This window comes from Gopherus flavomarginatus, chromosome 1 (genome assembly GCF_025201925.1).
Source record: "Gopherus flavomarginatus isolate rGopFla2 chromosome 1, rGopFla2.mat.asm, whole genome shotgun sequence".
NCBI classification, from domain to species: domain Eukaryota; kingdom Metazoa; phylum Chordata; order Testudines; family Testudinidae; genus Gopherus; species Gopherus flavomarginatus.
In genome coordinates this window covers 184,155,028-184,169,012 of record NC_066617.1, presented here as the reverse complement: position 1 = coordinate 184,169,012, position 13,985 = coordinate 184,155,028, and positions in this window count along the sequence as shown.

Sequence of the window (13,985 nt, the reverse complement as noted above, 5' to 3'; positions counted from 1 at the left end):
CAGATTCAAGCTCCGTGAATCTAAAACAAAGGGATTCCCCCTTCCCCCTCCCTGTTAAGTACAGACTCAACTCCCTTGAGCCTCAACAAGGGGAAAAATCAAACAGGTCTTAAACACAAAACTTTTAATACAAAGAAAGAAAAAAGAGTAAAAGTTATCTCTGCAATTTAGATGGTAAAAGTTACAGGGTCTGTCAGCTTATAGAAACTGGAAAAAAAAGCCTCCTCCAGCAGAAATGCAATTTAAAATACTTCCAGCCAAATACACATTAAAACTCTACCAGCCAGATACACATTTGCAAATAAAGAAAACCAATTAAAAAGAATATAACCACCTGTTCCTTAATACTCACTATTCTGAATATATAGGAGACTGTAGCAGAGAGATTGGCAAGAAACCTGGTTGCACATCTAGTCCCTTTCAGGACCCAGAGAGAACAAAGCCAAACCCAAAAAACACAAACAAAGGCTTCCCTCCACCGAGATTTGAAAGTATTTTGTCTCCTGATTGGTCCCCTGGTCAGGTGTTTGGTTCCCTGTTTGTTAACCCTTTACAGGTAAAAGAGACATTAACCCTTAACTATCTGTTTATGACAGCACCTCAGCCAGGTTTCAGCATAATTAAATGATCTATCACCTGATTAAGTGCCATTCTTCGGCAGGAAGAATGGTGTGAGTGAGAAATTTACATCTTGACAATGGAATAGTTGGAAATTCCCATGGAAACAGATGCCCTGTCTCCTGAACCTCAACTGAAGATGATTATCAAAGAAAAACAGAGCTATAAGAAAGGAGAACAAAATACCCAAAATATTTCTCCTTTCTCTCTATCCACAGCAAGCACACCACCTGAGGAACAAAAACAGCTTTGAACTGAGAGGGGAAAATCCTGTCTGAAAGGAGTTCAGCCAGTAAGACTGCAAAAATATGTGGTGAGAGAAATCTTTGCTTTGAATTCAATGGCTTGATAAGCTAGGTATTAGTTTGCATTTTACCTTTTATTTCTTTGTAACTAATTCTGACTTTTATGCCTCATTACTTGTAACCACTTAAATCTCTCTTTCTGAAGTTAATAAACTTGTTTTATTGTTTTATCTCAACCAGTGTGTGTTTGTATTGAAATGTTTGGGAAACTGTATTTGAGATAACAAAGTTTGTTCATATCATTTTCTATTAATGAAATGACAGACTTTCTATGAGCTTCTGTTGTCCAGGAAGGTATTGGGCAGTACAAGACACTCATTTCTGGGGACAGGTCTGGGACTGGAATTTTGCTGGCGTCACTCTGCAATATAATTCAGGAGTCTCTGGCTAAGAGCACTCATACCTCATCTGGGGGTAATTTACATGCTACAGACTGCGTGTGATCAGGCTAGGAGTGGTTGCTTTCATAGCAAAGTAGTGTAAAAGGCACCCCAAGTTGGAGAATTGAGGAGGCTCAGCTGTCCATCCATCCAGATTGTATCCTGAGTAATCTCACACTAGTATTCTGAGATTAATTAACTAGCCATATATGGCCTAGTGTGAGTACCATGTAAATCCCATAATTCAAGACAGCCAACAGTGGTATTTGCTATTAGCCAAAGGATTCACACATTTCCTGCCAATCTATGCAATGGATCAATAGTACAGTGTATTATAGGACATCATTTAAATCTTGGTGTGAAATCCTGGCTCCATTCAATTCCATGAGAGTTTTGCTATTGGCTTAAATAGAGCTAGGAATTCACCCTTTATGTTTACTACACCACAATAATTCCTTACCTAATTTGTAGTATACCTTATATCAAAACAGGAATTCCATAAATACTGCAGTAAATTTTCATCTCTGAAAGGTAAGTATTATGATAACAGTGCAACTCATGGTACACGTAAGAAAATTCCACAAAATGAATTTCTTCTCTTTATTTGAATCTTGCATCTCATATCAAGAAAACTAAATGTAGTTTATTTGAATGTGCAGTGGCACTGACATTGAAATGAACACACACTCATGAACATTAAAATCTGTGCATGTACTGTAAATTCATTTGAACCTTCACTGTCTCTTAAACCTGTTTAATTTGAATGTGTAATCAATCACAGTTGTATCCCCCTCGCCCACCCAAACCATCCATGGAAATGGAATATAAAAAACAATTTTAATACAACAATGTTATGGATGAGAAGTTAAACACTTGAAAAAGATGAAAGTCAAGGATTTTCCACAGCAACAATATTTTAACCATATTACAAGCATATAGAAGCATAAAGCTGAACAGCAAATAGAGCAAAATAATAATATACTATGTATGTGAAGGGAATTGAGTTATAGTATTCTGTGGAACATAATTTTCTCAACTTTTAAAATTATTATACTTAACATTCTATTAATGCAGATTTTTTTGCATTGAATTGTAGATTAGTTTATAATGAGGAAATGACTCAGTTATCCCCAATTATACTACATTGTGTTCTGTGGGATGGGAGAATGGGTGGTCATATATATAGATATGGAAATATATAATTATATCACTGTCCAGTGCTTCTGTTACTTTTTATTTAAAACTAATTGGTTTTTATTTTATTTATTTTTTTAAAATATTAACTTGAAATTGCCAAGGTAGAATTTCTATCAGATAGAGCCAAATTCACCCCCTGCAGAAGATTAGCACAAAGCAAATGCACCATTAAGCCCCTATTTAGAGGACTTATGTGAGATTTAAATAGGGCATAGGCCTCGTCTACATAGGGGTGAATTTAGCCCATAGTGCAGATGGCAATAAGTACTCAGGTGAAAAATAATTGATGGATGCTTTGTTTTTTAGGTTGAAACTATACACTGGTGGGTAGCAAAATCCAATATTTTTCTTCTCTTCAATGCTGGGTTAACTGTCAGGGCCAGCTCATGTGTGGCAAGCTTAATGAGTAGAGCCAGAGTCAGACATCGGGAATCGGAGTCATGGACTGATCCTGGATCAGGAATCAGGGGTCAGAGTCAGGTGTTGAGGCCAAATAAGGAGATGGAAGGTCAGGCCTATTCAGGAGCAGGAGACAAAGTTGAACCAGATATCAGAGCCAGGAGGTTAAGCCAAGGCCAGGAATCAGAAGGCGAACAAGGAAGTATGATCTGTAGCAGCAGCTAGCTGGGATTCCTCCTAGTTGCACAAACTTCCTGTATCCTCCCCAGGCTTAAGTAGTATGTGCAGGCCAATCAGTTATTGGGAACGGCTTGTCAATCAGGCCCTCAGTTGGTGGCACATCCTGTGGTGCATGGGAGTCATTGAGGCTCATGATCTGCCAAGTGTGTCTGTTGCTGGAGCTAGTAGTTGGTAGTGTGGAGGTGACTGTAACCCAGGCACAATACAAAGCCAGGTTCTAGCCCTCCCGCTTCTTACATTCAAACAGTTTTTACAAAAAGGTGTCTTCATTGTGCAGATGGAAAGCCAAACAATCTTCTTACTCTTTTCCATCCCATGTGCTCCATTCTATATGACATAGATTTTCCTTTTACAAGTACTGGGTGAAACTCATTCCTGTACAAAGTGTCAGCCCAAGGCCAATGCTTCATTTATGTCCTACTTATATACATAAAATGAAGTGGATGGAGAAGGACAGCCAATAGAGCCATCATAGTATGCAATCTCAGAACCACTGTTTATTTTATATTTGAGAGACCCAGACATTTTACCCAACTCTGTGTTGACTCTTTGTTGTGCTATAAGACAAGCTAGAATCCAGTGACACTAGCACATGTTACAATATGTCATATGTATGGTAAGTAAATACACAAGCCCTTTGGCTGCATTGGATTGAAAACAATTGAATTCATTCTCCACTTAAACAGTTTTTTCCATCTTTTTATGTTACAGAACAGCTTTTATTTAAAAAAAGAAAACTAAAAAAAAAAAGGTGATGCTGAGCAGGCAGAGCACTCACTGATAAATGTTGGAAAACTATAGCTCTCTCAATTCTCAAGATTTCTAGAGAAGACATTTACACTCCTGTTACAAAGTTAAGACGTATTCTTGCATCCATTTACCTCAGTGATCATAGGATCAGGTTATAAATAAATGAATGTTTTATAAAATCATAAAAATAGGTTATTTTGTATTGTCACTTCAATATGCAAGTTTCATTAGGACAAATGTGAGTGCAGCATGTGTGCACATCACCATTGCAGGTTGCTGAGATACATTTTCTGGTTTATGAAAAAGCAGAGATAATAGTTGTGCGAAATCCCACATCAAATGCACAGAGCACAAATTAGCTCTGCCGTTGGAAAAGTCTAAGATGTACATGGATGTTTTTGAAAGATATTCATAATTAGGATTTTTTTAATAGACATTCTTTCTTTTCTGCAGGCAGGACATATATCTTTCCCTGCAAATCAAATCCACCATAATAAATCCACAATAACATTTCTGTAGTTTAACTGTTAAGTTAAATTGCTCTAAAGCAAAGTGGAATGGCCATGCAATGGGTTTATGGGGGGAAAAATCACTGCTTATAATGGGCAAGATGTGAAAAGAAACGTCCGGTCCTTCAGTGTGCTGAATGGCCCTTGCAAGGCCTTGGGTGCCCTCAAGTCCCATTGAAGTCACTCACCAACTTGGAAGAGATGCTCAGGACCTTGCAGACTCAGGCTCTGAATTACCTGCAATAGTGGTTGTCATAACATTTTTTCCATATCTGGACCTTAGCATCCAAAATATGGGTGTTAGCATGAAAACCTCCAAGCTTAGTTACTAGTTGGACCTGATAACGCTGCCACCAGCCAGGGATTTATACAGTGCCTAGCTTACTGTGGTCTCCCCAAAACCTTCCCTGGGGGACCCCAAGACTCAGATTCCTTGAGTCTCACAACAAAGGGGAATAAACCATCTCCCTTCCCCCTCCTCCCCTCCAGGTGTTCCCTCCCTGGGTTCCTGGAGAGATATACAGAAGCAAGCTCCGTGAATCTAAACAGAGGGACTCCACCCTCCCTGTTTCCAGTCCTGGAAAACACAAGTACCGAGAGAGAGCTAATCTCTCCTCCTCCTCCCCCCTCACCCAGAGGGTATGCAAAGTCAGGCTAGTAAATCTAACACAAAGAGATTTTTCCCTTGACTTCTTTCTCCCACCAATTCCCTGGTGAGCTGCATACTCAATTCCCTGGAGTCCCCACTAAAGAAAAACTCCAACAGGTCTTAAAAAGAAAGCTTTATATAAAAAGAAAGAAAAGGACATAAAAATGGTCTCTCTGTATTAAGGTGACAAATACAGGGTCATTTGCTTAAAAGAAAAAAATGAATAAACAGCCTTATCTAAAAAGAATACAATTTAACACATTCCAGCAACTACACACATGTAAATACAAAAGAAAACAATATAAACCTTATTGTCTTACTATCTTTGTACTTACAACTTGGAAACAGAAGATTAGAAAGCCAGGAGATAGAAAAATCACTCTCATAGCCGAGAGGGCACAGACACAAGACAAAGGACAAAGAACTCACACCCAAAACTTCCCTCCATCCAGATTTGAAAAAGTCTTGTTTCCTGATTGGTCCTCTGGTCAGGTGTTTCAGGTTACTCCTTTCCAGGTGAAAGAGACATTAACCCTTAGCTATCTGTTTATGACAGTGGTTTTTACATAAACAACAACAGCCTCTGATATCCCCAGTTTGCGTTCATCATTCAGTTGTTCTCTGACAAGTGCATATTCAGCATTCGGCTACCAACATCCCACTCCCAATCCTCCCTATGACTCCCTCCTACACTAGTATAAACAGAGATAAAAGCAAAAGGGAGCAGGGACTGGGGGTTCAGAGAAGTATAGCGCCCCATCCTCCTAAGAGTAAAAAGAGTTCTTTCTCCTCCTTGGATGGTGTGATGGGATCTCCCTTTTCTCTTTCAATTTATGTTAGCCAAAGGAGTGTGTCCTCCCTCTGCCCCCCAAAAGAACTCCACCCAAGAGATCAGTCTCTAACAGAGAGATACTCCACCTGCACCAAGCAAAACAGGATTATATCATTCCAGAGTATCACCTTCTCACTTTGGAAGTGCCAGACTCCTCTCTTCTTTTGTAATAAAGAGATCACTTTGGTAATCTCCCTGCTTCCCCTGGTCGTGGCAACACAGGACCACTCTGGTCAATATAACTTAATCTCATTTCAAATATAATCTATTTCAGGTACTTACATAAACTCTACTACTTTAGTATCTAAGTGCCTAAAATAAATCCACAATAGATAATACATATGTAACCCTTCTGCCCCTCTGAGTTGGCAGCAACAAGGGCCGGGTTCAGTATACAGGGGTTCCGTTTCAGTAACACAATGCATAACTGGCTCGAGCCCCCACCCAGTGACCTGGGACACTCACATACCACACCCCCCTGGGCGCCTCTACGAGGCAATACTTCCCCTCTCGCAAGCACGGAGTCTGAGTGTAGCAAAATCTTTTTAATAAAGGAAGGAATTAATGCGGCATCCCATTGGAGAAACACCACAAACAGGGTTATAATACAAACCATAAACAAAAACCCACCTCCAAATACGTTTGGCACTGTCCTTTTTCCCCTTAGGGTTTTAAGTCCAATCACCCCAAAGTCCAACAACCCAAAAGTGTCTGGTCAATGCCACCCCAGAGTTCGAGAGTTTATCTGTAGAGGTCCCTCCCCCGAGCCTGGATAGAAAGGGGCACCTTACGTGGTCCGGGGCCAACTGCCCTGCCTCTCCGTGGGTTCTGCTTCCGCCTTCTCCACGAACTGCTCCGCTTTACCAGCCGCTCCACGCTGCTCCTCCAGCCGTCCTCAGAAACTGCTCCGCTCCACCAGCTGCTCTGCTCCATGAGCTGCTCCAGTTCTCTCTGCAAACTGCTCGGCTCCGCTCGCTCTGTGGGCCGCTCCACCCGTCCCACAGCTACTCCGCTCTGTCAGCTGCTCTGTTGCCACCAGCTGTCCCGTGACCCGCTCCAGCCATCCCCACAAACTGCTCCACTCCGCCAGCAGCTCTGTTCCACAGTCTAGCTTTGGGCTCCCCACTAGTTAACACCGTACTCAGTGCTCTCAGCTCAGTGTTTTTAGCTTTTTAGTGATTTTCAGCTCTTAGTGATTCCAGCTCATAGTAGGGGAGCCCCAGTGCTAGTGCACCATTAGCCCAAAGTGATTTCAGCTCAGTAACCTGTATTTAAATTCTTAAGGGAATAAAAAAATCAACTCTGACATTCCACAGTGGAGAGAGAAGGGGGTGCAACTGGTGCTTCTGGCTCCACAAGGAGACTGCACCACCAGGCACAAATACCTATCCCCAGCCTCTCTCAATTCTCTGGGTTTTGGAACCCATGTCCCATGTCTAGCCAGTACCACCCAACTGAGGGTGAGCAATTTGTCACCAAGCAGTCCCACAGCTTGGCAGTCTGGGATAGGGTAGGCGTGCCTATGCAAATACACTCTCTGAAATTCTTTCCACCAGATGTCAGTGTAGAGCTTATCCTGACTCTGCTTACACATACAAAACAGGTTTCATGTTACAATATATGAATTAAGCTGCTACTGAGCAAAATCAGCTTCCTTTCATAAATCACATTACCAAAAGTTCCCAAACTAACACCAGTTAGAACCTTGACCACACCACCAAACAAACAAACAATGCTGCTGTGACCGGGGTCCCAGTTAAGTTCAGCTGAGGTCACTCAATTAGGGTGAACTGCAAAGAATGGGACAGACAAACTCCAACCCTGGTGGGTATTCCAATACTTAGATTTACCAAGTCATCATAAAACATCTTCTTTATTACCGCATTGGTTATTCAGAAGGCCAGAAAAACACAGTTCCCTTAAAGTGATCCAGTCTCAGGTCTCCATCCAAGTACCCAAGTCAAATATGATGAAGATTTCTGAAAATCTTATTTTATATCTATCTATCTATCTAATGATTCTACCAGTCTCAAAGGATCAGACACATTACCTCTCAGGTTACTGAATATTCCTGACCTTGCCCAAATACATTAACTAAACTACAATTTATTAAAAAAAAAGAGAGAGAGTATGGTTAAAAGATCAATATACATACAGACAGGAGTTTAATTCTTAAGGTTCAGATACATAACAGAGATGGTGAGCTTTGTAGTTGCAAAGAGTTCTTTTAGAATTTAGGTTGTAAATAGGTTATAATCCAATATCCAATATCACCTTCAGAGAGTACAAGCGTAACTGAGATCTCAATCTTGCGACTCAGACTTTCCCTGATGAAGCTTAAGCAGATCTGAGATGACAGAATCAGGACCCAATGGCCTTTTATAGTGTTCCAGCATCCAACTGACCACATAGTCCTGGGTAAACAATAGGCTTTTGAAGTAATCTTCTGCTTCCTAAACACCACCAGTAATTAGTTAAAAAAATTAACATAGGGCAATTTATCCATTAGGCAGTCTATCACAAATTTCAAAGTGACATATAGACAATGATATTATTTCACCCAAGATTCAGCTATATGTTAATAGTCCTTTTTTGATCTCTGAATCAATATTTATAGTGACAGACAGGAATTGTCTGTTTACATGGCTAGCTTTTAAGATAAACACTACTTGTATCACTTCTAACTTCTAAGAATATAGGTTTGCATTTCAAATTTGTAGCCTACCTACTATGAATGACCCTCATTACCACTCACATACCGTTAAAGGAGGGATCTGGGTCATTCAGCCAGCAAGCTGTTTAACCCTTTCTGGCCAGGAGTTATGTTTTGTATAAGATTTGTTGCAGTTATATAGCAGTGGTAGCAATACTGATTTGCATGGTTATATTTTAATCAGACAACGTCACTGCTGCTGATTGCTAGGTTTAATTACCATGGAATGAGAGTAGTCACTCCACTTGAAACTTCTAAGAATTGCCCACCAATCTATGTGCAGTGCTAACCCTTCTACCCCAACACAGGATTTCCCAGGGAATACCACATTGACATGTTGGACAATATTTTCAAAAATGGATGCCTCCAGTTAGGTTCTTATGGGTGGGATTTCAAAAGTGATACAGTGATTTAGCAGAACAAATCCTATTGACTTTCAATGAGACTTTTGCTCCTAAATCACGTGGGCTGTTCTGGAAATCTCATCCTATTCCCATATTTATGCACCTAAATAACTGGACTGGTTTTCAAAAGTTCTGAGCGCTTAGAAGCTTCCATTGACTTCACTGAAAAGCAAGTCACTAATTTTTGCACCTAATTATGAATGTAGAATTATAATTATGAACAACTTTTTTTTAAACAAAACTTCACTCATGTTTGGTTATGTGTTTTTTACATAACAGTCATACTGTGTCAGACTAAAAGTCCGTCTAGCCCAGTATCCTGTCTTCAGACAGTGGCCAATGCCAGGTACTTCAGAGAGAACGAATAGAATAGGTAATCATGAAGTGATCCATTTCCTGTTGCCCATTCCCAGCTTCTGCCTTTTGTTTTTGTTTTTGTCTGTGCACACATACACTTTTCACTAACAGGAAAACTGCACAGATCCTTCGTGGAAACATACTTTGATGAGAAAATATGTCATGCTACAGAGCAATGAAGTGGCAAATAATCAATTAAGTAAAATGCATCACATTATTTTGTGGAAAATGCACAGCATCCATTACACACACGCGCATGCGCACACACACACACACCATTATAAGAATGTTTAGTATTGTACTGCAAAGCTTATGGAGAAAAGATTCTGTATTGATGATTTCCCTTTCTGTAAAACAAATACTTTTTTAAATCTCACTGATTTTTATTAACACTATAGTTTTGAACACTACAACACATTTTTATTTCTTTTGAATCCTTTCAGTTGTATAATCTCTTCTGTATCAAAGGAAATAATCTAACTCAAATGCAGAAAGCAAAATTTTAATTTGACAAGTGTCAGTTTTGCTTTGGTCTTCTCTCTTATCCCAGTTTCAATGTATCTTTAAAATATATATGCAACTCATCTATTATATTCTCAACCCACTACAGATTGAATTGCTATCACAATTTTATGCTATTATCAACATTCTTTAAGTTTGCTATTTCTGAAATGATATTTGAAAAATTACCTCATTTTGATAAGCATTAAACTATATTTCTTAGAAATTTGAATATTCATTAGGTAATTATAACAGATTCCATCTGATTATGGTTTAGAATAGTAATTTTCATTTTTATATAAGACGTATAAAGCATTTTTTATAGCTAAGTACAGTACATTTGAGCTATGGGACATTTCTATAATAGGATCTACAATACTATGTGCTAAATTCAGCTCTCATAATTTTGTAGGAGTTGGAGTCATATAAATTTTTGTGAATTGTCACTGGACATTCTGTTAACTTATAGGATCCAATTCTGTAGCCTCTATTCAGGAAAAACTCTTTATTTAGGTTAATAAATAATTTTGCTTGAGTAAGGACTGCATGTTCATTACTGTTCCAATGTTAATAGAAAATGTATTTTATGTTTGATGCTGTCATGGTATATGACTCATAGTACATTTTGAGCAAGAGAAGGTTAACCACACTACAGACACAAGAAAACAGGCTTTAACACAGCTTGAGTTCCAACTTTGCCTTTTTGTTTACCGAGAGCCAGGCCCTGTCTGCAATTCTATGCAGTCCACAGAGACATCTAGTGGATAAATTATTACAAGTAAACATATAATTGCAGACTTTATCCTTAGTTAGGCAAAACTCTAACTGAATTCAGCAGGAGATTTTAACAGTAATCTCTAAGCAAGGATTTCAGGATTTGGCCCATATTTATCTAATTGCCATGAGAAGGATTCCCATGAGAAATGTGGGTAGCTGGTGAGAATAGTGAAGGTACGAGTGCAATTCCCTGTCATGACCATATTGTATTAGCATGTCTAATAGGTCTTATTTCCTTATGCCTGAATGTCCAAACTGCATGTTGATCTCTGAAGTATCATTTCTGTTACATATTGAGATTCTGTGTCTTATTAACTTTTGCTATTTTTAATTTCTGCTCCTTTGAATGATTGCATTCAAGGTCCCGGATAAATTATGCACTCAGGACCAAATCTTAGTGCCTGGGGCAATGCAGCTCTGTACTACCTCTCATAGTCAACTATGGCTAAATGAAACAATTGAGTCCAAAATAAATCAATAGAAACTTTAAAAAAATGAAGTAAAATTAACTTGAAATAGCTCTGCTTTTAGATATGTAAGGACACAACAGGTAACATGAAAGCTATATAGACAAATGCACAAGCACACTTGCTGATTTCTTTTAATCTGGAGACAAAAGTCCCTCATAAAAATCCCTTGTCAGATTTAGGTTGTGATGTGAGAAACCCAAGTAATTGTTTCACCACTGACAAGTTGCTTTTCTTGTTTACCTTCACTGTACTTTCAGGGGCAGAAAAGTGATAAGAAGATTCTATCTCATGCTTTCAAAACACAAGAAAGAAGCTTGAATTAAACACCCTTCGAGAGACAACTATTAGAAATCAAGTGTATGGTTTATATTAGATGATTTGGAATGGCTTTTTTCATCATTAGGAAGTATCATTAGGAAGTATCTGAACAATTCATCATTAGGAAGTACCATAATTCCAGCTCTTAATCAGGACTTTTTTTAATAGGGAAAATTCCATTAGACTGATATCAATGAAAAATGGAAAAATATTTTCTGATTTTTCCCCCCATTTCTGTGCAACCCTACTTGCCATATTGTTTCCTATTTAGTTGCTAATTTGGATTAATTGCGAGCAGCAGAGACAGAATCAACTATTCTTACTCAGTGGGACTTCTCCAGTAGTGAAATTTAACACAATGTGAGCAAGGGTGGCAAAATCTATCATTTAAGGACAGGATTTTGAGAAGCCCTCTCAATTATTATAGTTCTAACTATGTAAAATGAAAATGAATTCATTCCAATACTAGGAAATTCAAATACTACACAATACTCATACATTCTAATATTCATGCTAAATAGCACCTTACTCTCTAAGTTTTCTCCATTAAAATCAATGAGACTGCTTTCAGAGTAAGACACTAATCAGTGTAAGGGTGGCAGAGATTTGTCCTGTATACTATTATATTTTCTTGCAGACATTTGAGCCACAAATAAAATCATTATGACACTGTCTAAGTAATTCTCCAGAGAGGAAATCTATACTTAATGAAAATGAGGCAGAAGAATGCTTAGTGCTATATAATTAATCAAGCCATAAATGACATTTTAAACAGAATAGAAAGTGAACATTTGAAGCTATTTTTATGACAGCATTGAAAGTCATGTAGAGAATGTAAGAAACAAATGTAAGATATGTAAACTGTGCCTTAAGGGAGACAAATATGTGTTGTTGTTACAAGGGAAACCACTCAAGTTATCTGAATTCCCAAACAATATATCCTCACAGAAGAAAAAAATGAAACGCTTCCCCAACAAAATATCATGATACAATGTAATAAAATAAATGATGTAACAAGAAAGACACAAACATGTTATTCCTCAAACCTCCTGTGAAAATGCACTCTGAAAAATATTAAAATTAAGTCAGCCATAATAACACCTTATATTAATATAATTTACAAAACTACAATCCTGTATACTTGGGCATGCTGTAGTTTTATCTTCAACTTGATTATTGGTTTGGGAGTGGATTAAATATTTATGTGGGGCACCAAATTTTGTTTTATTTCTTTTACAATCCTTTCAGAGCATGCCTACATAAACTGGTGCTTGGGGGAGTTACAGAATTGTAAATCAAACATGAGCATCAACAAATACTCTTTTTACTCAGAAAACAAGTTACCGTCTTGATTATACAGAGATTCTTCTGTGAACTAAAGTAACAGAAGCCACTTTCTTTTTGATATTCCTATTTCAGCATCAAAAATAGTGAGAGTGTTTGTTTCCAGATCTCTTATATTTTATCTGAAAATAGATAGTGCTTTGATTCATAGTGCAATTATGTTCTATAACTACTCTTTATTTGCACTACTGCAAACATGGTATGTTGAAAAGTCATGGACCAAATTCACCATGGTGCAATTGCAATATATTCAAAGGATTTATGCATGGGATAAATTTAACAAGATGGACCCATTCCTGCAATTTGGTGTGCTGACATTCCATGTTATACCACCAGGTTGTAGATAGCTTTAATTTCAAGAGTGATCAAACTAGGAAATACTTGCTTACTGAGTGGGAGAGAATTGTCTGTAATGACTTCATTGCATTTAAGTAACGTTAGCATTAGGCTGTGTCTACACTGACAACTAAATGACAAAACTTTTGTCTTTCAGAGGCATTGAAAAACTGCCCCCTGAAAGACAAAAATTTTAGCAACAACAAGTGACCGTGTGAACAGTGCCTTGTCGGCAGAAGCGCTCTCCTGCTGACAATGCAAATGATGCTTATTTGAGGTGGAAGTTTTTGGTTGGCAGGAGAGCCAAAAACAGCAGCTATACTCCATGACTTTTAGTGGCATGGCTGTAGCAACACAGATGTGTTGCTAACAGCTGTGTATCGTAGACATAGACTTAGTCTGTTTACATTGATTTCTCTTTTGTTATCTGACTAGAAAAGATGCCATAAGAACAAAAGAAACTTAAGTAACCCACATCCTTACTTTAAAGTATCAATGAATAGACTCCAAAAGATTCAGCTGAGTACTCAAAGACTGGATGCTTACATGAACCTTCTCCAAACTATTTGTCTTAAAACTGGGTTGGAGAACAGGCTGCTGTACTGCCAACCCCAAGAACCCAAAAATCATGAGCCAGGCGAGACCCAAGAAAGTCATACCAGCATCTGAAGGCCCCAGCCAAGTTTGGCCCTGTTGTGCTAGGCATTGTACATACAGAGTAAGAGGCAGTCCCCTGCCTTGAATTGGTAACAAGTGAAATTTTACCCGAGAGAGCTCCCAGGTGCACTCTTTTGGAAATATGGCTTATTTGGTTGTAGTGTCCAGTCAGTGAAGGGGTGAAGCTATTATCTTCCCTGCCTTCTTTAGGCCATGACACATTCCCTCC